Genomic DNA, 20583 nt, shown 5'->3' with positions numbered 1-20583 from the left:
AAAGCCTGTGTGACTTGTCCTGTCTCTTGAAAAAGCCTGTGTGACTGGTCCTGTCTCTTTATAAATCCTGTGTGACTCGTCCTGTCTCCTTATAAAGCCGTGTGACTGGTCCTGTCTCTTTATAAATCCTGTGTGACTGGTCCTGTCTCTTTATAACGTCTGTGTGACAGGTCCTGTCTCTTTATAAAGCCTGTGTGACTGGTCCTGTCTCTTTATAAAGCCGTGTGACTGGTCCTGACTCTTTATAAAGGCTGTGTGACTGTTTCTGTCTCTTTATAAAGCCTGTGTGACTGGTCCTGTCTCTTTATAAAGCCCGTGTGACAGGTCCTGTCTCTTTATAAAGCCTTTGTGACTGGTCCTGACTATTTATAAATCCTGCGTGACTGGTCCTGTCTCTTTATAAAATCAGTGTGACAGGTCCTGTCTCGTTATAAAGCCTGTGTGACTGGTCCTGTCTCTTTATAAAGCCTGTGTGACTGGTCCTGTCTCTTTATAAAGCCTGTGTGACTGGTCCTGCCTCTTTATAAAGCCTGTGTGACTGGTGCTGTCTCTTTTTAAAACCTGTGTGACTGGTCCTGTCTCTTTATAAAGCCTGTGTGACTGGTCCTGACTCTTTATAACGTCTGTGTGACAGGTCCTGTCTCGTTATAAAGCCTGTGTGACTGGTCCTGTCTCTTTATAAAGCCGTGTGACTGGTCCTGTCTCTTTATAAAGCCTGTGTGACTGGTCCTGTCTCTTTATAAAGCCTGTGTGACTGGTCCTGTCTCTTTATAAAGCCCGTGTGACTGGTCCTGTCTCTTTATAAAGCCTGTGTGACTGGTCCTGGCTATTTATAAATCCTGTGTGACTGGTCCTGTCTCTTTATAAAGTCAGTGTGACAGGTCCTGTCTCGTTATAAAGCCTGTGTGACTGGTCCTGTCTCTTTATGAATCCTGTGAGACTGGTCCTGTCTCTTTATAAAGCCTGTGTGACTGGCCCTGTCTCTATATAATGTCTGTGTGACTGGTCCTGTCTATTTATAAAGCCTGTGTGACTGGTCCTGTCTCTTTATAAAGCCAGTGTGGCTGGTCCTGTAACTTAAAACAGCCAGTGTGACTGGTCCTGTCTCTTTATAACGTCTTTGTCTCTGGTCTTGTCTCTTTATAAAGCCTGTGTGTCTGGTCCGGTCTCTTTATAAAGCCTGTGTGACTGGTCCTGTCTCTTTATAAAGCCTGTGTGACTGGTCCTGTTTCATTACAATGCCTGTGTGATTGGTACTGTCTGTTTACAAAGCCTTTGTGACTGGTCCTGTCTCCATAAAAATCTGTGTGACTGGTCCTGTCTCTTTATAAAGCCTGTGTGACTGGTCCTGTCTCTTTATAAAGCCTGTGTGACTGGTGCTGTCTCTTTATAAAGCCTGTGTGTCTGGTCCTGTCTCTTTATAAAGTCTGTGTGACTGGTCCTGTCTCTTTATAAAGCCTGTGTGTCTGGTCCTCTCTCTTTACAAAACCTGTGTGACTGGTCCTGTCTCTTTTCAAAGCCTGGGTGACTGGTCCTTTCACCAAAAAATACCAGTGTGACTGGTCCTGTCTCCTGAAAAAGCCTGTGTGACTGGTCCTGTCTCTTTAGAAAGCCTGTGTGACTGGTCCTGTCTCTTTCGAAAGCCTGTGTTACTGGTCCTGTCTCTTTATAAAGCCTGTTTTACTGGTCCTGTCTCTTTATAAAACCTGTGTGTCTGGTCCTGTCTCTTTATAAAACCTTTGTGTCTGGTCCTGTCTCTTTATAAAGCCTGTGTGACTGGTCCTGCCTCTTTCTATAGCCTGTGTTACTGGTCCTGTCTCTTTATAAAGCCTGTTTTACTGGTCCTGTCTCTTTATAAAACCTGTGTGTCTGGTACTGTCTCTATATAACGCCGGTGTGACAGGTTCTGTCTCTTTATAAAGCCTTTGTGACTGGTCCTGTCTCTTTACAAACTCTGTGTGACTGGCCCTATCTCCACAAACAGTCTGTGGTGTGGTCCTGTCTCTTTATAAAGACTGTGTGACTGGTTCTGTCTATTTATAAAGCAAGTGTGACTGGTCCTGTCTCTTTCTGATGCCTGTGTGACTGGTCCTGTCTCTTTATAAAGCCTGTGTGACTGGTCCTGTCTCTTTATAAAGCCTGTGTGACCGGTCCTGTCTCTTTATTAAGCCTGTGTGACTGGTCCTCTCTCTATATAAATCCTGTGTGACTTGTCCTGTCTCTTTATAAAGCCTGTGTGACTGGTCCTGTCTCTTTATAAAGCCAGTGTGACTGGTCCTGTCACTTAAAACAGCCAGTGTGACTGCTCCTGTCTCTTTAAAAAGCCTGTTTGACTGGTCCAGTCTCTTTATAAAGCCTGTGTGACTGGTCCTGTCTCTTTATAAAGCCTGTGTGACTGATCCTGTCTCTATACAAAGCATGTGGGACGAGTCCTGTCTCTTTATAAAGCCTGTGTGACTGGTCCTGTCTCTTTATAAAGCCTGTGTGACTGGTCCTGTCTCTTTATAAAGTCTGTGTGTCTGGTCCTGTCTCTTTTTAAAGCCTGTGTGACTGGTCCTGTCTCTTTAAAAAGCCTGAATGACTGATCCTGTCTCTTTATAAAGTCTGTGTGACTGGTCCTGTCTCTTTATAAAGCCTGTGTGACTGGTCCTGTCTCTTTGAAAGCCTGTGTGACTGGTCCTGTCTCTTTATAAAGCCTGTGTGACTGGTCCCATCTCTTTAAAAAGGCTGTGTGACTGGTCCTGTCTCTTTGTAAAGCCTGTGTGACTGGTCCTGTCTCTTTATAAAGCCTGTGTGACTGGTCCTGTCTCTTTGTAAAGCCTGTGTGACTGGTCCTGTCTCTTTATAAATCCTGTGTGACTGGTCCTGTCTCTTTATGAAGCCTGTGTGACTGGTCCTGTCTCTTTATAAAGCCTGTGTGACTGGTCCTCTCTCTATATAAATCCTGTGTGACTGGTCCTGTCTCTTTATAAAGCCTGTGTGACTGGTCCTGTCTCTTTATAAATCCTGTGTGACTGGTCCTCTCTCTATATAAATCCTGTGTGTCTGGTCCTGTCTCTTTATAAAGCCTGTGTGACTGGTCCTCTCTCTATATAAATCCTGTGTGACTGGTCCTGTCTCTTTATAAAGCCTGTGTGACTGGTCCTGTCTCTTTACAAAGCCTGTGTGACTGGTCCTCTCTCTAAATAATCCTGTGTGACTGGTCCTGTCTCTTTATTAAGCCTGTGTGACTGGTCCTCTCTCTTTATAAATCCTGTATGACTGGTCCTGTCTCTATATAAAGCCAGTGTGACTGCTCCTGTCTCTTTATAAAGCCAGTGTGACTGGTCCTGTCTCTTTAAAAAGCCTGTTTGTCCGATCCAGTCTCTTTATAAAGCCTGTGTGACTGGTCCTGTCTCTTTATAAAGCCTGTGTGACTGGTCCTGTCTATTTATAAAGCCAGTGTGACTGGTCCTGTCTCTTTGTAAAGCCTGTGTGACTGGTGCTGTCTCTTTATAAAGCCTGTGTGACTGGTCCTGTCTCTTTTTCAAGCTGGTGTGACTGGTCCTGTCTCTTTAAAAAGCCTGTTTGACTGGTCCTGTCTCTTTATAAAGCCTTTGTGACTGTTCCTGTCTCTTTAAAAAGCCTGTTTGACTGGTCCTGTCTCTTTATAATGCCTGTGTACTGGTCCTGTCACTTTATAAAGCCAGTGTGACTGGTCCTGTCACTTAAAACAGCCAGTGTGACTGCTCCTGTCTCTTTAAAAAGATTGTGTGACTAGTCCTGTCTCTTTAAAAAGCCTGTGTTTCTGGTCCTGTCACTTTATAAAGCCTGTGTGACTGGTCCTGTCTCTTTATAAAGTCTGTGTGACTGGTCCTGTCTCTTTATAAAGCCTGTGTGTCTGGTCCTGTCTCTTTATTAAGCCTGTGTGACTGGTCCTCTCTCTATATAAAGTCTGTGTGACTGGTCCTATCTCTTTATAATGCCTGTGTTTCTGGTCCTGTCTCTATATAAATCCTGTGTGACTGGTCCTGTCTCTTTATAAAGCCTGTGTGACTGGTCCTGTCTCTTTAAAAAGCCAGTGTGACTGGTCCTGTCACTTAAAACAGCCAGTGTGACTGCTCCTGTCTCTTTAAAAAGAATGTGTGACTGGTCCTGTCTCTTTATAAAGCCTGTGTTACTGGTCCTGTCACTTTATAAAGCCTGTGTGGCTGGACCTATATCTTTATAAAGCCTGTGTGTCTGGCCCTGTCTCTTTAAAAAGCCTGTGTGACTGGTCCTGTCACTTTTTGAAGTCTGTGTGTCTGGTCCTGTCTCTTTAAAAAGCCTGTGTGACTGGGCCTCTCTCTTTATAAAGCCTGCGTGTCTGGTCCTGTCTCTTTAAAAAGCTGGTGTGACTGGTCCTGTCTCTTTATAAAGCGTGTGTGACTGGTCCTGTCTCTTTATAAAGCCTGTGTGACTGGTCCTGTCTCTTTATAAAGCCTGTGTGACTTGTCCTGTCTCTTTAAAAAGCCGGTGTGACTGGTCCTGTCTCTTTATAAAGCCTGTGTGAATCGTCCTGTCTCTTTAAAATGCCTGTGTGACTGGTCATGTCTCTTTATAAAGCCTGTGTGACTGGTCCTGTCACTTAAAACAGCCCGTGTGACTGGTCCTGTCTCTTTATAAAGCCTGTGTGACTGGTCCTGTCTCTTTATAAAGCCAGTGTGACTGGTCCTGTCACTTAAAACCGCCAGTGTGACTGGTCCTGTCTCTTTATAAAGCCTGTGTGACTGGTCCTGTCACTTAAAACCGCCAGTGTGACTGGTTCCGTCTCTTTATAAAGCCTGTGTGTCTCGTCCTGCCTCTTTATAAAGCCTGTGTGACTGGTCCTGTCCCTTTATAAAGCCTGTGTGACAGGTCCTGTCTCTTTATAAAGCCTGTGTGACTGGACCTGTCTCTTTATAAAGCCTGTGTGACTGGTCCTGACTACTTATAAATCCTGTGTGACTGGTCCTGTCTCTTTATAAAGCCGTGTGACTGGCCCTGTCTCTTTATAAAGCCTGTGTGACTGGTCCTGTCTCTTTTTAAAGTCTGTGTGACCGGTCCTGTCTCTTTATAAAGCCGTGTGACTGGTCCAGTCTCTTTATAAAGCCTGTGTGGCTGGTCCTGTCTCTTTATAAATCCTGTGTGACTGGTCCTGTCTCTTAATAAACCGTGTGACTGGTCCTGTCTCTTTATAAATCCTGTGTGACTGGTCCTGTCTCTTTATAAAACCTGTGTGACTGGTCCTGTCTCTTTATAAATCCTGTGTGACTGGTCCTGTCTCTTTATAACGTCTGTGTGACAGGTCCTGTCTCTTTATAAAGCCTGTGTGACTGGTCCTGTCTCTTTATAAAGCCGTGTGACTGGTCCTGTCTCTTTATAAAGCCTGTGTGACTGGGCCTCTCTCTTTATAAAGCCTGCGTGTCTGGTCCTGTCTCTTTAAAAAGCTGGTGTGACTGGTCCTGTCTCTTTATAAAGCGTGTGTGACTGGTCCTGTCTCTTTATAAAGCCTGTGTGACTGGTCCTGTCTCTTTATAAAGCCTGTGTGACTTGTCCTGTCTCTTTAAAAAGCCGGTGTGACTGGTCCTGTCTCTTTATAAAGCCTGTGTGAATCGTCCTGTCTCTTTAAAATGCCTGTGTGACTGGTCCTGTCTCTTTATAAAGCCTGTGTGACTGATCCTGTCTCTATACAAAGCATGTGGGACGAGTCCTGTCTCTTTATAAAGCCTGTGTGACTGGTCCTGTCTCTTTATAAAGCCTGTGTGACTGGTCCTGTCTCTTTATAAAGTCTGTGTGTCTGGTCCTGTCTCTTTTTAATGCCTGTGTGACTGGTCCTGTCTCTTTAAAAAGCCTGAATGACTGATCCTGTCTCTTTATAAAGTCTGTGTGACTGGTCCTGTCTCTTTATAAAGCCTGTGTGACTGGTCCTGTCTCTTTGAAAGCCTGTGTGACTGGTCCTGTCTCTTTATAAAGCCTGTGTGACTGGTCCCGTCTCTTTAAAAAGGCTGTGTGACTGGTCCTGTCTCTTTGAAAAGCCTGTGTGACTGGTCCTGTCTCTTTATAAAGCCTGTGTGACTGGTCCTGTCTCTTTGTAAAGCCTGTGTGACTGGTCCTGTCTCTATATAAATCCTGTGTGACTGGTCCTGTCTCTTTATGAAGCCTGTGTGACTGGTCCTGTCTCTTTATAAAGCCTGTGTGACTGGTCCTCTCTCTATATAAATCCTGTGTGACTGGTCCTGTCTCTTTATAATGCCTGTGTGACTGGTCCTGTCTCTTTATAAATCCTGTGTGACTGGTCCTCTCTCTATATAAATCCTGTGTGACTGGCCCTGTCTCTTTATAAAGCCTTTGTGACTGGTCCTGTCTCTTTACAAAGCCTGTGTGACTGGTCCTCTCTCTATATAAATCCTGTGTGACTGGTCCTGTCTCTTTATTAAGCCTGTGTGACTGGTCCTCTCTCTTTATAAATCCTGTATGACTGGTCCTGTCTCTATATAAAGCCAGTGTGACTGCTCCTGTCTCTTTATAAAGCCAGTGTGACTGGTCCTGTCTCTTTAAAAAGCCTGTTTGTCTGGTCCAGTCTCTTTATAAAGCCTGTGTGACTGGTCCTGTCTCTTTATAAAGCCTGTGTGACTGGTCCTGTCTATTTATAAAGCCAGTGTGACTGGTCCTGTCTCTTTAAAAAGCCTGTTTGACTGGTCCTGTCTCTTTATAAAGCCTTTGTGACTGTTCCTGTCTCTTTAAAAAGCCTGTTTGACTGGTCCTGTCTCTTTATAATGCCTGTGTACTGGTCCTGTCACTTTATAAAGCCAGTGTGACTGGTCCTGTCACTTAAAACAGCCAGTGTGACTGCTCCTGTCTCTTTAAAAAGATTGTGTGACTAGTCCTGTCTCTTTAAAAAGCCTGTGTTTCTGGTCCTGTCAGTTTATAAAGCCTGTGTGACTTGTCCTGTCTCTTTATAAAGTCTGTGTGACTGGTCCTGTCTCTTTATAAAGCCTGTGTGTCTGGTCCTGTCTCTTTATTAAGCCTGTGTGACTGGTCCTCTCTCTATATAAAGTCTGTGTGACTGGTCCTGTCTCTTTGTAAAGCCTGTGTGACTGGTCCTGTCTCTATATAAATCCTGTGTGACTGGTCCTCTCTCTATATAAAGTCTGTGTGACTGGTCCTGTCTCTTTATGAAGCCTGTGTGACTGGTCCTGTCTCTTTATAAAGCCTGTGTGACTGGTCCTCTCTCTATATAAATCCTGTGTGACTGGTCCTGTCTCTTTATAAAGCCTGTGTGACTGGTCCTGTCTCTTTATAAATCCTGTGTGACTGGTCCTCTCTCTATATAAATCCTGTGTGTCTGGTCCTGTCTCTTTATAAAGCCTGTGTGACTGGTCCTCTCTCTATATAATTCCTGTGTGACTGGTCCTGTCTCTTTATAAAGCCTGTGTGACTGGTCCTGTCTCTTTACAAAGCCTGTGTGACTGGTCCTCTCTCTATATAAATCCTGTGTGACTGGTCCTGTCCCTTTATTAAGCCTGTGTGACTGGTCCTCTCTCTTTATAAATCCTGTATGACTGGTCCTGTCTCTATATAAAGCCAGTGTGACTGCTCCTGTCTCTTTATAAAGCCAGTGTGACTGGTCCTGTCTCTTTAAAAAGCCTGTTTGTCTGGTCCAGTCTCTTTATAAAGCCTGTGTGACTGGTCCTGTCTCTTTATAAAGCCTGTGTGACTGGTCCTGTCTATTTATAAAGCCAGTGTGACTGGTCCTGTCTCTTTAAAAAGCCTGTTTGACTGGTCCTGTCTCTTTATAAAGCCTTTGTGACTGTTCCTGTCTCTTAAAAAAGCCTGTTTGACTGGTCCTGTCTCTTTATAATGCCTGTGTACTGGTCCTGTCACTTTATAAAGCCAGTGTGACTGGTCCTGTCACTTAAAACAGCCGGTGTGACTGCTCCTGTCTCTTTAAAAAGATTGTGTGACTAGTCCTGTCTCTTTAAAAAGCCTGTGTTTCTGGTCCTGTCACTTTATAAAGCCTGTGTGACTGGTCCTGTCTCTTTATAAAGTCTGTGTGACTTGTCCTGTCTCTTTATAAAGCCTGTGTGTCTGGTCCTGTCTCTTTATTAAGCCTGTGTGACTGGTCCTCTCTCCATATAAAGTCTGTGTGACTGGTCCTATCTCTTTATAATGCCTGTGTTTCTGGTCCTGTCTCTATATAAATCCTGTGTGACTGGTCCTGTCTCTTTATAAAACCTGTGTGACTGGTCCTGTCTCTTTAAAAAGCCAGTGTGACTGGTCCTGTCACTTAAAACAGCCAGTGTGACTGCTCCTGTCTCTTTAAAAAGAATGTGTGACTGGTCCTGTCTCTTTATAAAGCCTGTGTTACTGGTCCTGTCACTTTATAAAGCCTGTGTGGCTGGACCTATCTCTTTATAAAGCCTGTGTGTCTGGCCCTGTCTCTTTAAAAAGCCTGTGTGACTGGTCCTGTCACTTTTTGAAGTCTGTGTGTCTGGTCCTGTCTCTTTAAAAAGCCTGTGTGACTGGGCCTCTCTCTTTATAAAGCCTGCGTGTCTGGTCCTGTCTCTTTAAAAAGCCGATGTGACTGGTCCTGTCTCTTTATAAAGCGTGTGTGACTGGTCCTGTCTCTTTATAAAGCCTGTGTGACTGGTCCTGTCTCTTTATAAAGCCTGTGTGACTTGTCCTGTCTCTTTAAAAAGCCGGTGTGACTGGTCCTGTCTCTTTATAAAGCCTGTGTGAATCGTCCTGTCTCTTTAAAATGCCTGTGTGACTGGTCATGTCTCTTTATAAAGCCTGTGTGACTGGTCCTGTCACTTAAAACAGCCAGTGTGACTGGTCCTGTCTCTTTATAAAGTCTTTGTCTCTGGTCTTGTCTCTTTATAAAGCCTGTGTGTCTGGTCCGGTCTCTTTATAAAGCCTGTGTGACTGGTCCTGTCTCTTTATAAAGCCTGTGTGACTGGTCCTGTTTCATTACAATGCCTGTGTGATTGGTACTGTCTGTTTACAAAGCCTTTGTGACTGGTCCTGTCTCCATAAAAATCTGTGTGACTGGTCCTGTCTCTTTATAAAGCCTGTGTGACTGGTCCTGTCTCTTTATAAAGCCTGTGTGACTGGTGCTGTCTCTTTATAAAGCCTGTGTGTCTGGTCCTGTCTCTTTATAAAGTCTGTGTGACTGGTCCTGTCTCTTTATAAAGCCTCTGTGTCTGGTCCTCTCTCTTTACAAAACCTGTGTGACTGGTCCTGTCTCTTTTCAAAGCCTGGGTGACTGGTCCTTTCACCAAAAAATACCAGTGTGACTGGTCCTGTCTCCTGAAAAAGCCTGTGTGACTGGTCCTGTCTCTTTAGAAAGCCTGTGTGACTGGTCCTGTCTCTTTCGAAAGCCTGTGTTACTGGTCCTGTCTCTTTATAAAGCCTGTTTTACTGGTCCTGTCTCTTTATAAAACCTGTGTGTCTGGTCCTGTCTCTTTATAAAACCTTTGTGTCTGGTCCTGTCTCTTTATAAAGCCTGTGTGACTGGTCCTGCCTCTTTCTATAGCCTGTGTTACTGGTCCTGTCTCTTTATAAAGCCTGTTTTACTGGTCCTGTCTCTTTATAAAACCTGTGTGTCTGGTACTGTCTCTATATAACGCCGGTGTGACAGGTTCTGTCTCTTTATAAAGCCTTTGTGACTGGTCCTGTCTCTTTACAAACTCTGTGTGACTGGCCCTATCTCCACAAACAGTCTGTGGTGTGGTCCTGTCTCTTTATAAAGACTGTGTGACTGGTTCTGTCTATTTATAAAGCAAGTGTGACTGGTCCTGTCTCTTTCTGATGCCTGTGTGACTGGTCCTGTCTCTTTATAAAGCCTGTGTGACTGGTCCTGTCTCTTTATAAAGCCTGTGTGACCGGTCCTGTCTCTTTATTAAGCCTGTGTGACTGGTCCTCTCTCTATATAAATCCTGTGTGACTGGTCCTGTCTCTTTATAAAGCCTGTGTGACTGGTCCTGTCTCTTTATAAAGCCAGTGTGACTGGTCCTGTCACTTAAAACAGCCAGTGTGACTGCTCCTGTCTCTTTAAAAAGCCTGTTTGACTGGTCCAGTCTCTTTATAAAGCCTGTGTGACTGGTCCTGTCTCTTTATAAAGCCTGTGTGACTGATCCTGTCTCTATACAAAGCATGTGGGACGAGTCCTGTCTCTTTATAAAGCCTGTGTGACTGGTCCTGTCTCTTTATAAAGCCTGTGTGACTGGTCCTGTCTATTTATAAAGCCAGTGTGACTGGTCCTGTCTCTTTAAAAAGCCTGTTTGACTGGTCCTGTCTCTTTATAAAGCCTTTGTGACTGTTCCTGTCTCTTTAAAAAGCCTGTTTGACTGGTCCTGTCTCTTTATAATGCCTGTGTACTGGTCCTGTCACTTTATAAAGCCAGTGTGACTGGTCCTGTCACTTAAAACAGCCAGTGTGACTGCTCCTGTCTCTTTAAAAAGATTGTGTGACTAGTCCTGTCTCTTTAAAAAGCCTGTGTTTCTGGTCCTGTCACTTTATAAAGCCTGTGTGACTTGTCCTGTCTCTTTATAAAGTCTGTGTGACTGGTCCTGTCTCTTTATAAAGCCTGTGTGTCTGGTCCTGTCTCTTTATTAAGCCTGTGTGACTGGTCCTCTCTCTATATAAAGTCTGTGTGACTGGTCCTGTCTCTTTGTAAAGCCTGTGTGACTGGTCCTGTCTCTATATAAATCCTGTGTGACTGGTCCTCTCTCTATATAAAGTCTGTGTGACTGGTCCTGTCTCTTTATGAAGCCTGTGTGACTGGTCCTGTCTCTTTATAAAGCCTGTGTGACTGGTCCTCTCTCTATATAAATCCTGTGTGACTGGTCCTGTCTCTTTATAAAGCCTGTGTGACTGGTCCTGTCTCTTTATAAATCCTGTGTGACTGGTCCTCTCTCTATATAAATCCTGTGTGTCTGGTCCTGTCTCTTTATAAAGCCTGTGTGACTGGTCCTCTCTCTATATAAATCCTGTGTGACTGGTCCTGTCTCTTTATAAAGCCTGTGTGACTGGTCCTGTCTCTTTACAAAGCCTGTGTGACTGGTCCTCTCTCTATATAAATCCTGTGTGACTGGTCCTGTCTCTTTATTAAGCCTGTGTGACTGGTCCTCTCTCTTTATAAATCCTGTATGACTGGTCCTGTCTCTATATAAAGCCAGTGTGACTGCTCCTGTCTCTTTATAAAGCCAGTGTGACTGGTCCTGTCTCTTTAAAAAGCCTGTTTGTCTGGTCCAGTCTCTTTATAAAGCCTGTGTGACTGGTCCTGTCTCTTTATAAAGCCTGTGTGACTGGTCCTGTCTATTTATAAAGCCAGTGTGACTGGTCCTGTCTCTTTAAAAAGCCTGTTTGACTGGTCCTGTCTCTTTATAAAGCCTTTGTGACTGTTCCTGTCTCTTATAAAAGCCTGTTTGACTGGTCCTGTCTCTTTATAATGCCTGTGTACTGGTCCTGTCACTTTATAAAGCCAGTGTGACTGGTCCTGTCACTTAAAACAGCCAGTGTGACTGCTCCTGTCTCTTTAAAAAGATTGTGTGACTAGTCCTGTCTCTTTAAAAAGCCTGTGTTTCTGGTCCTGTCACTTTATAAAGCCTGTGTAACTGGTCCTGTCTCTTTATAAAGTCTGTGTGACTTGTCCTGTCTCTTTATAAAGCCTGTGTGTCTGGTCCTGTCTCTTTATTAAGCCTGTGTGACTGGTCCTCTCTCCATATAAAGTCTGTGTGACTGGTCCTATCTCTTTATAATGCCTGTGTTTCTCGTCCTGTCTCTATATAAATCCTGTGTGACTGGTCCTGTCTCTTTATAAAACCTGTGTGACTGGTCCTGTCTCTTTAAAAAGCCAGTGTGACTGGTCCTGTCACTTAAAACAGCCAGTGTGACTGCTCCTGTCTCTTTAAAAAGAATGTGTGACTGGTCCTGTCTCTTTATAAAGCCTGTGTTACTGGTCCTGTCACTTTATAAAGCCTGTGTGGCTGGACCTATCTCTTTATAAAGCCTGTGTGTCTGGCCCTGTCTCTTTAAAAAGCCTGTGTGACTGGTCCTGTCACTTTTTGAAGTCTGTGTGTCTGGTCCTGTCTCTTTAAAAAGCCTGTGTGACTGGGCCTCTCTCTTTATAAAGCCTGCGTGTCTGGTCCTGTCTCTTTAAAAAGCCGATGTGACTGGTCCTGTCTCTTTATAAAGCGTGTGTGACTGGTCCTGTCTCTTTATAAAGCCTGTGTGACTGGTCCTGTCTCTTTATAAAGCCTGTGTGACTTGTCCTGTCTCTTTAAAAAGCCGGTGTGACTGGTCCTGTCTCTTTATAAAGCCTGTGTGAATCGTCCTGTCTCTTTAAAATGCCTGTGTGACTGGTCATGTCTCTTTATAAAGCCTGTGTGACTGGTCCTGTCACTTAAAACAGCCAGTGTGACTGGTCCTGTCTCTTTATAAAGTCTTTGTCTCTGGTCTTGTCTCTTTATAAAGCCTGTGTGTCTGGTCCGGTCTCTTTATAAAGCCTGTGTGACTGGTCCTGTCTCTTTATAAAGCCTGTGTGACTGGTCCTGTTTCATTACAATGCCTGTGTGATTGGTACTGTCTGTTTACAAAGCCTTTGTGACTGGTCCTGTCTCCATAAAAATCTGTGTGACTGGTCCTGTCTCTTTATAAAGCCTGTGTGACTGGTCCTGTCTCTTTATAAAGCCTGTGTGACTGGTGCTGTCTCTTTATAAAGCCTGTGTGTCTGGTCCTGTGTCTTTATAAAGTCTGTGTGACTGGTCCTGTCTCTTTATAAAGCCTCTGTGTCTGGTCCTCTCTCTTTACAAAACCTGTGTGACTGGTCCTGTCTCTTTTCAAAGCCTGGGTGACTGGTCCTTTCACCAAAAAATACCAGTGTGACTGGTCCTGTCTCCTGAAAAAGCCTGTGTGACTGGTCCTGTCTCTTTAGAAAGCCTGTGTGACTGGTCCTGTCTCTTTCGAAAGCCTGTGTTACTGGTCCTGTCTCTTTATAAAGCCTGTTTTACTGGTCCTGTCTCTTTATAAAACCTGTGTGTCTGGTCCTGTCTCTTTATAAAACCTTTGTGTCTGGTCCTGTCTCTTTATAAAGCCTGTGTGACTGGTCCTGCCTCTTTCTATAGCCTGTGTTACTGGTCCTGTCTCTTTATAAAGCCTGTTTTACTGGTCCTGTCTCTTTATAAAACCTGTGTGTCTGGTACTGTCTCTATATAACGCCGGTGTGACAGGTTCTGTCTCTTTATAAAGCCTTTGTGACTGGTCCTGTCTCTTTACAAACTCTGTGTGACTGGCCCTATCTCCACAAACAGTCTGTGGTGTGGTCCTGTCTCTTTATAAAGACTGTGTGACTGGTTCTGTCTATTTATAAAGCAAGTGTGACTGGTCCTGTCTCTTTCTGATGCCTGTGTGACTGGTCCTGTCTCTTTATAAAGCCTGTGTGACTGGTCCTGTCTCTTTATAAAGCCTGTGTGACCGGTCCTGTCTCTTTATTAAGCCTGTGTGACTGGTCCTCTCTCTATATAAATCCTGTGTGACTGGTCCTGTCTCTTTATAAAGCCTGTGTGACTGGTCCTGTCTCTTTATAAAGCCAGTGTGACTGGTCCTGTCACTTAAAACAGCCAGTGTGACTGCTCCTGTCTCTTTAAAAAGCCTGTTTGACTGGTCCAGTCTCTTTATAAAGCCTGTGTGACTGGTCCTGTCTCTTTATAAAGCCTGTGTGACTGATCCTGTCTCTATACAAAGCATGTGGGACGAGTCCTGTCTCTTTATAAAGCCTGTGTGACTGGTCCTGTCTCTTTATAAAGCCTGTGTGACTGGTCCTGTCTCTTTATAAAGTCTGTGTGTCTGGTCCTGTCTCTTTTTAAAGCCTGTGTGACTGGTCCTGTCTCTTTAAAAAGCCTGAATGACTGATCCTGTCTCTTTATAAAGTCTGTGTGACTGGTCCTGTCTCTTTATAAAGCCTGTGTGACTGGTCCTGTCTCTTTGAAAGCCTGTGTGACTGGTCCTGTCTCTTTATAAAGCCTGTGTGACTGGTCCCGTCTCTTTAAAAAGGCTGTGTGACTGGTCCTGTCTCTTTGTAAAGCCTGTGTGACTGGTCCTGTCTCTTTATAAAGCCTGTGTGACTGGTCCTGTCTCTTTGTAAAGCCTGTGTGACTGGTCCTGTCTCTTTATAAATCCTGTGTGACTGGTCCTGTCTCTTTATGAAGCCTGTGTGACTGGTCCTGTCTCTTTATAAAGCCTGTGTGACTGGTCCTCTCTCTATATAAATCCTGTGTGACTGGTCCTGTCTCTTTATAAAGCCTGTGTGACTGGTCCTGTCTCTTTATAAATCCTGTGTGACTGGTCCTCTCTCTATATAAATCCTGTGTGTCTGGTCCTGTCTCTTTATAAAGCCTGTGTGACTGGTCCTCTCTCTATATAAATCCTGTGTGACTGGTCCTGTCTCTTTATAAAGCCTGTGTGACTGGTCCTGTCTCTTTACAAAGCCTGTGTGACTGGTCCTCTCTCTAAATAATCCTGTGTGACTGGTCCTGTCTCTTTATTAAGCCTGTGTGACTGGTCCTCTCTCTTTATAAATCCTGTATGACTGGTCCTGTCTCTATATAAAGCCAGTGTGACTGCTCCTGTCTCTTTATAAAGCCAGTGTGACTGGTCCTGTCTCTTTAAAAAGCCTGTTTGTCCGATCCAGTCTCTTTATAAAGCCTGTGTGACTGGTCCTGTCTCTTTATAAAGCCTGTGTGACTGGTCCTGTCTATTTATAAAGCCAGTGTGACTGGTCCTGTCTCTTTGTAAAGCCTGTGTGACTGGTGCTGTCTCTTTATAAAGCCTGTGTGACTGGTCCTGTCTCTTTTTCAAGCTGGTGTGACTGGTCCTGTCTCTTTAAAAAGCCTGTTTGACTGGTCCTGTCTCTTTATAAAGCCTTTGTGACTGTTCCTGTCTCTTTAAAAAGCCTGTTTGACTGGTCCTGTCTCTTTATAATGCCTGTGTACTGGTCCTGTCACTTTATAAAGCCAGTGTGACTGGTCCTGTCACTTAAAACAGCCAGTGTGACTGCTCCTGTCTCTTTAAAAAGATTGTGTGACTAGTCCTGTCTCTTTAAAAAGCCTGTGTTTCTGGTCCTGTCACTTTATAAAGCCTGTGTGACTGGTCCTGTCTCTTTATAAAGTCTGTGTGACTGGTCCTGTCTCTTTATAAAGCCTGTGTGTCTGGTCCTGTCTCTTTATTAAGCCTGTGTGACTGGTCCTCTCTCTATATAAAGTCTGTGTGACTGGTCCTATCTCTTTATAATGCCTGTGTTTCTGGTCCTGTCTCTATATAAATCCTGTGTGACTGGTCCTGTCTCTTTATAAAGCCTGTGTGACTGGTCCTGTCTCTTTAAAAAGCCAGTGTGACTGGTCCTGTCACTTAAAACAGCCAGTGTGACTGCTCCTGTCTCTTTAAAAAGAATGTGTGACTGGTCCTGTCTCTTTATAAAGCCTGTGTTACTGGTCCTGTCACTTTATAAAGCCTGTGTGGCTGGACCTATATCTTTATAAAGCCTGTGTGTCTGGCCCTGTCTCTTTAAAAAGCCTGTGTGACTGGTCCTGTCACTTTTTGAAGTCTGTGTGTCTGGTCCTGTCTCTTTAAAAAGCCTGTGTGACTGGGCCTCTCTCTTTATAAAGCCTGCGTGTCTGGTCCTGTCTCTTTAAAAAGCTGGTGTGACTGGTCCTGTCTCTTTATAAAGCGTGTGTGACTGGTCCTGTCTCTTTATAAAGCCTGTGTGACTGGTCCTGTCTCTTTATAAAGCCTGTGTGACTTGTCCTGTCTCTTTAAAAAGCCGGTGTGACTGGTCCTGTCTCTTTATAAAGCCTGTGTGAATCGTCCTGTCTCTTTAAAATGCCTGTGTGACTGGTCATGTCTCTTTATAAAGCCTGTGTGACTGGTCCTGTCACTTAAAACAGCCCATGTGACTGGTCCTGTCTCTTTATAAAGCCTGTGTGACTGGTCCTGTCTCTTTATAAAGCCAGTGTGACTGGTCCTGTCACTTAAAACCGCCAGTGTGACTGGTCCTGTCTCTTTATAAAGCCTGTGTGACTGGTCCTGTCACTTAAAACCGCCAGTGTGACTGGTTCCGTCTCTTTATAAAGCCTGTGTGTCTGGTCCTGCCTCTTTATAAAGCCTGTGTGACTGGTCCTGTCCCTTTATAAAGCCTGTGTGACAGGTCCTGTCTCTTTATAAAGCCTGTGTGACTGGTCCTGTCTCTTTATAAAGCCTGTGTGACTGGTCCTGACTACTTATAAATCCTGTGTGACTGGTCCTGTCTCTTTATAAAGCCGTGTGACTGGCCCTGTCTCTTTATAAAGCCTGTGTGACTGGTCCTGTCTCTTTTTAAAGTCTGTGTGACCGGTCCTGTCTCTTTATAAAGCCGTGTGACTGGTCCAGTCTCTTTATAAAGCCTGTGTGACTGGTCCTGTCTCTTTATAAATCCTGTGTGACTGGTCCTGTCTCTTAATAAACCGTGTGACTGGTCCTGTCTCTTTATAAATCCTGTGTGACTGGTCCTGTCTCTTTATAAAACCTGTGTGACTGGTCCTGTCTCTTTATAAATCCTGTGTGACTGGTCCTGTCTCTTTATAACGTCTGTGTGACAGGTCCTGTCTCTTTATAAAGCCTGTGTGACTGGTCCTGTCTCTTTATAAAGCCGTGTGACTGGTCCTGTCTCTTTATAAAGCCTGTGTGACTGGGCCTCTCTCTTTATAAAGCCTGCGTGTCTGGTCCTGTCTCTTTAAAAAGCTGGTGTGACTGGTCCTGTCTCTTTATAAAGCGTGTGTGACTGGTCCTGTCTCTTTATAAAGCCTGTGTGACTGGTCCTGTCTCTTTATAAAGCCTGTGTGACTTGTCCTGTCTCTTTAAAAAGCCGGTGTGACTGGTCCTGTCTCTTTATAAAGCCTGTGTGAATCGTCCTGTCTCTTTAAAATGCCTGTGTGACTGGTCCTGTCTCTTTATAAAGCCTGTGTGACTGATCCTGTCTCTATACAAAGCATGTGGGACGAGTCCTGTCTCTTTATAAAGCCTGTGTGACTGGTCCTGTCTCTTTATAAAGCCTGTGTGACTGGTCCTGTCTCTTTATAAAGTCTGTGTGTCTGGTCCTGTCTCTTTTTAATGCCTGTGTGACTGGTCCTGTCTCTTTAAAAAGCCTGAATGACTGATCCTGTCTCTTTATAAAGTCTGTGTGACTGGTCCTGTCTCTTTATAAAGCCTGTGTGACTGGTCCTGTCTCTTTGAAAGCCTGTGTGACTGGTCCTGTCTCTTTAAAAAGCCTTTGTGACTGGTCCCGTATCTTTAAAAAGGCTGTGTGACTGGTCCTGTCTCTTTGTAAAGCCTGTGTGACTGGTCCTGTCTCTTTATAAAGCCTGTGTGACTGGTCCTGTCTCTTTGTAAAGCCTGTGTGACTGGTCCTGTCTCTATATAAATCCTGTGTGACTGGTCCTGTCTCTTTATGAAGCCTGTGTGACTGGTCCTGTCTCTTTATAAAGCCTGTGTGACTGGTCCTCTCTCTATATAAATCCTGTGTGACTGGTCCTGTCTCTTTATAAAGCCTGTGTGACTGGTCCTGTCTCTTTATAAATCCTGTGTGACTGGTCCTCTCTCTATATAAATCCTGTGTGACTGGTCCTGTCTCTTTATAAAGCCTGTGTGACTGGTCCTGCCTCTTTACAAAGCCTGTGTGACTGGTCCTCTCTCTATATAAATCCTGTGTGACTGGTCCTGTCTCTTTATTAAGCCTGTGTGACTGGTCCTCTCTCTTTATAAATCCTGTATGACTGGTCCTGTCTCTATATAAAGCCAGTGTGACTGCTCCTGTCTCTTTATAAAGCCAGTGTGACTGGTCCTGTCTCTTTAAAAAGCCTGTTTGTCTGGTCCAGTCTCTTTATAAAGCCTGTGTGACTGGTCCTGTCTCTTTATAAAGCCTGTGTGACTGGTCCTGTCTATTTATAAAGCCAGTGTGACTGGTCCTGTCTCTTTAAAAAGCCTGTTTGACTGGTCCTGTCTCTTTATAAAGCCTTTGTGACTGTTCCTGTCTCTTTAAAAAGCCTGTTTGACTGGTCCTGTCTCTTTATAATGCCTGTGTACTGGTCCTGTCACTTTATAAAGCCAGTGTGACTGGTCCTGTCACTTAAAACAGCCAGTGTGACTGCTCCTGTCTCTTTAAAAAGATTGTGTGACTAGTCCTGTCTCTTTAAAAAGCCTGTGTTTCTGGTCCTGTCACTTTATAAAGCCTGTGTGACTGGTCCTGTCTCTTTATAAAGTCTGTGTGACTGGTCCTGTCTCTTTATAAAGCCTGTGTGTCTGGTCCTGTCTCTTTATTAAGCCTGTGTGACTGGTCCTCTCTCTATATAAAGTCTGTGTGACTGGTCCTGTCTCTTTGTAAAGCCTGTGTGACTGGTCCTGTCTCTATATAAATCCTGTGTGACTGGTCCTCTCTCTATATAAAGTCTGTGTGACTGGTCCTGTCTCTTTATGAAGCCTGTGTGACTGGTCCTGTCTCTTTATAAAGCCTGTGTGACTGGTCCTCTCTCTATATAAATCCTGTGTGACTGGTCCTGTCTCTTTATAAAGCCTTTGTGACTGGTCCTGTCTCTTTATAAATCCTGTGTGACTGGTCCTCTCTCTATATAAATCCTGTGTGTCTGGTCCTGTCTCTTTATAAAGCCTGTGTGACTGGTCCTCTCTCTATATAAATCCTGTGTGACTGGTCCTGTCTCTTTATAAAGCCTGTGTGACTGGTCCTGTCTCTTTACAAAGCCTGTGTGACTGGTCCTCTCTCTATATAAATCCTGTGTGACTGGTCCTGTCTCTTTATTAAGCCTGTGTGACTGGTCCTCTCTCTTTATAAATCCTGTATGACTGGTCCTGTCTCTATATAAAGCCAGTGTGACTGCTCCTGTCTCTTTATAAAGCCAGTGTGACTGGTCCTGTCTCTTTAAAAAGCCTGTTTGTCTGGTCCAGTCTCTTTATAAAGCCTGTGTGACTGGTCCTGTCTCTTTATAAAGCCTGTGTGACTGGTCCTGTCTATTTATAAAGCCAGTGTGACTGGTCCTGTCTCTTTAAAAAGCCTGTTTGACTGGTCCTGTCTCTTTATAAAGCCTTTGTGACTGTTCCTGTCTCTTTAAAAAGCCTGTTTGACTGGTCCTGTCTCTTTATAATGCCTGTGTACTGGTCCTGTCACTTTATAAAGCCAGTGTGACTGGTCCTGTCACTTAAAACAGCCAGTGTGACTGCTCCTGTCTCTTTAAAAAGATTGTGTGACTAGTCCTGTCTCTTTAAAAAGCCTGTGTTTCTGGTCCTGTCACTTTATAAAGCCTGTGTGACTGGTCCTGTCTCTTTATAAAGTCTGTGTGACTGGTCCTGTCTCTTTATAAAGCCTGTGTGTCTGGTCCTGTCTCTTTATTAAGCCTGTGTGACTGGTCCTCTCTCCATATAAAGTCTGTGTGACTGGTCCTATCTCTTTATAATGCCTGTGTTTCTGGTCCTGTCTCTATATAAATCCTGTGTGACTGGTCCTGTCTCTTTATAAAACCTGTGTGACTGGTCCTGTCTCTTTAAAAAGCCAGTGTGACTGGTCCTGTCACTTAAAACAGCCAGTGTGCCTGCTCCTGTCTCTTTAAAAAGAATGTGTGACTGGTCCTGTCTCTTTATAAAGCCTGTGTTACTGGTCCTGTCACTTTATAAAGCCTGTGTGGCTGGACCTATCTCTTTATAAAGCCTGTGTGTCTGGCCCTGTCTCTTTAAAAAGCCTGTGTGACTGGTCCTGTCACTTTTTGAAGTCTGTGTGTCTGGTCCTGTCTCTTTAAAAAGCCTGTGTGACTGGGCCTCTCTCTTTATAAAGCCTGCGTGTCTGGTCCTGTCTCTTTAAAAAGCCGATGTGACTGGTCCTGTCTCTTTATAAAGCGTGTGTGACTGGTCCTGTCTCTTTATAAAGCCTGTGTGACTGGTCCTGTCTCTTTATAAAGCCTGTGTGACTTGTCCTGTCTCTTTAAAAAGCCGGTGTGACTGGTCCTGTCTCTTTATAAAGCCTGTGTGAATCGTCCTGTCTCTTTAAAATGCCTGTGTGACTGGTCATGTCTCTTTATAAAGCCTGTGTGACTGGTCCTGTCACTTAAAACAGCCCGTGTGACTGGTCCTGTCTCTTTATAAAGCCTGTGTGACTGGTCCTGTCTCTTTATAAAGCCAGTGTGACTGGTCCTGTCACTTAAAACCGCCAGTCTGACTGGTCCTGTCTCTTTATAAAGCCTGTGTGACTGGTCCTGTCACTTAAAACCGCCAGTGTGACTGGTTCTGTCTCTTTATAAAGCCTGTGTGTCTGGTCCTGCCTCTTTATAAAGCCTGTGTGACTGGTCCTGTCCCTTTATAAAGCCTGTGTGACAGGTCCTGTCTCTTTATAAAGCCTGTGTGACTGGTCCTGTCTCTTTATAAAGCCTGTGTGACTGGTCCTGACTACTTATAAATCCTGTGTGACTGGTCCTGTCTCTTTATAAAGCCGTGTGACTGGCCCTGTCTCTTTATAAAGCCTGTGTGACTGGTCCTGTCTCTTTTTAA

Source organism: Somniosus microcephalus, unplaced genomic scaffold (genome assembly GCF_052327205.1).
Source record: "Somniosus microcephalus isolate GS21.2 unplaced genomic scaffold, FLI_Smic_1.0 unresolved_chr3, whole genome shotgun sequence".
NCBI lineage: Eukaryota > Metazoa > Chordata > Chondrichthyes > Squaliformes > Somniosidae > Somniosus > Somniosus microcephalus.
This window is presented reverse-complemented; position numbering follows the sequence as displayed.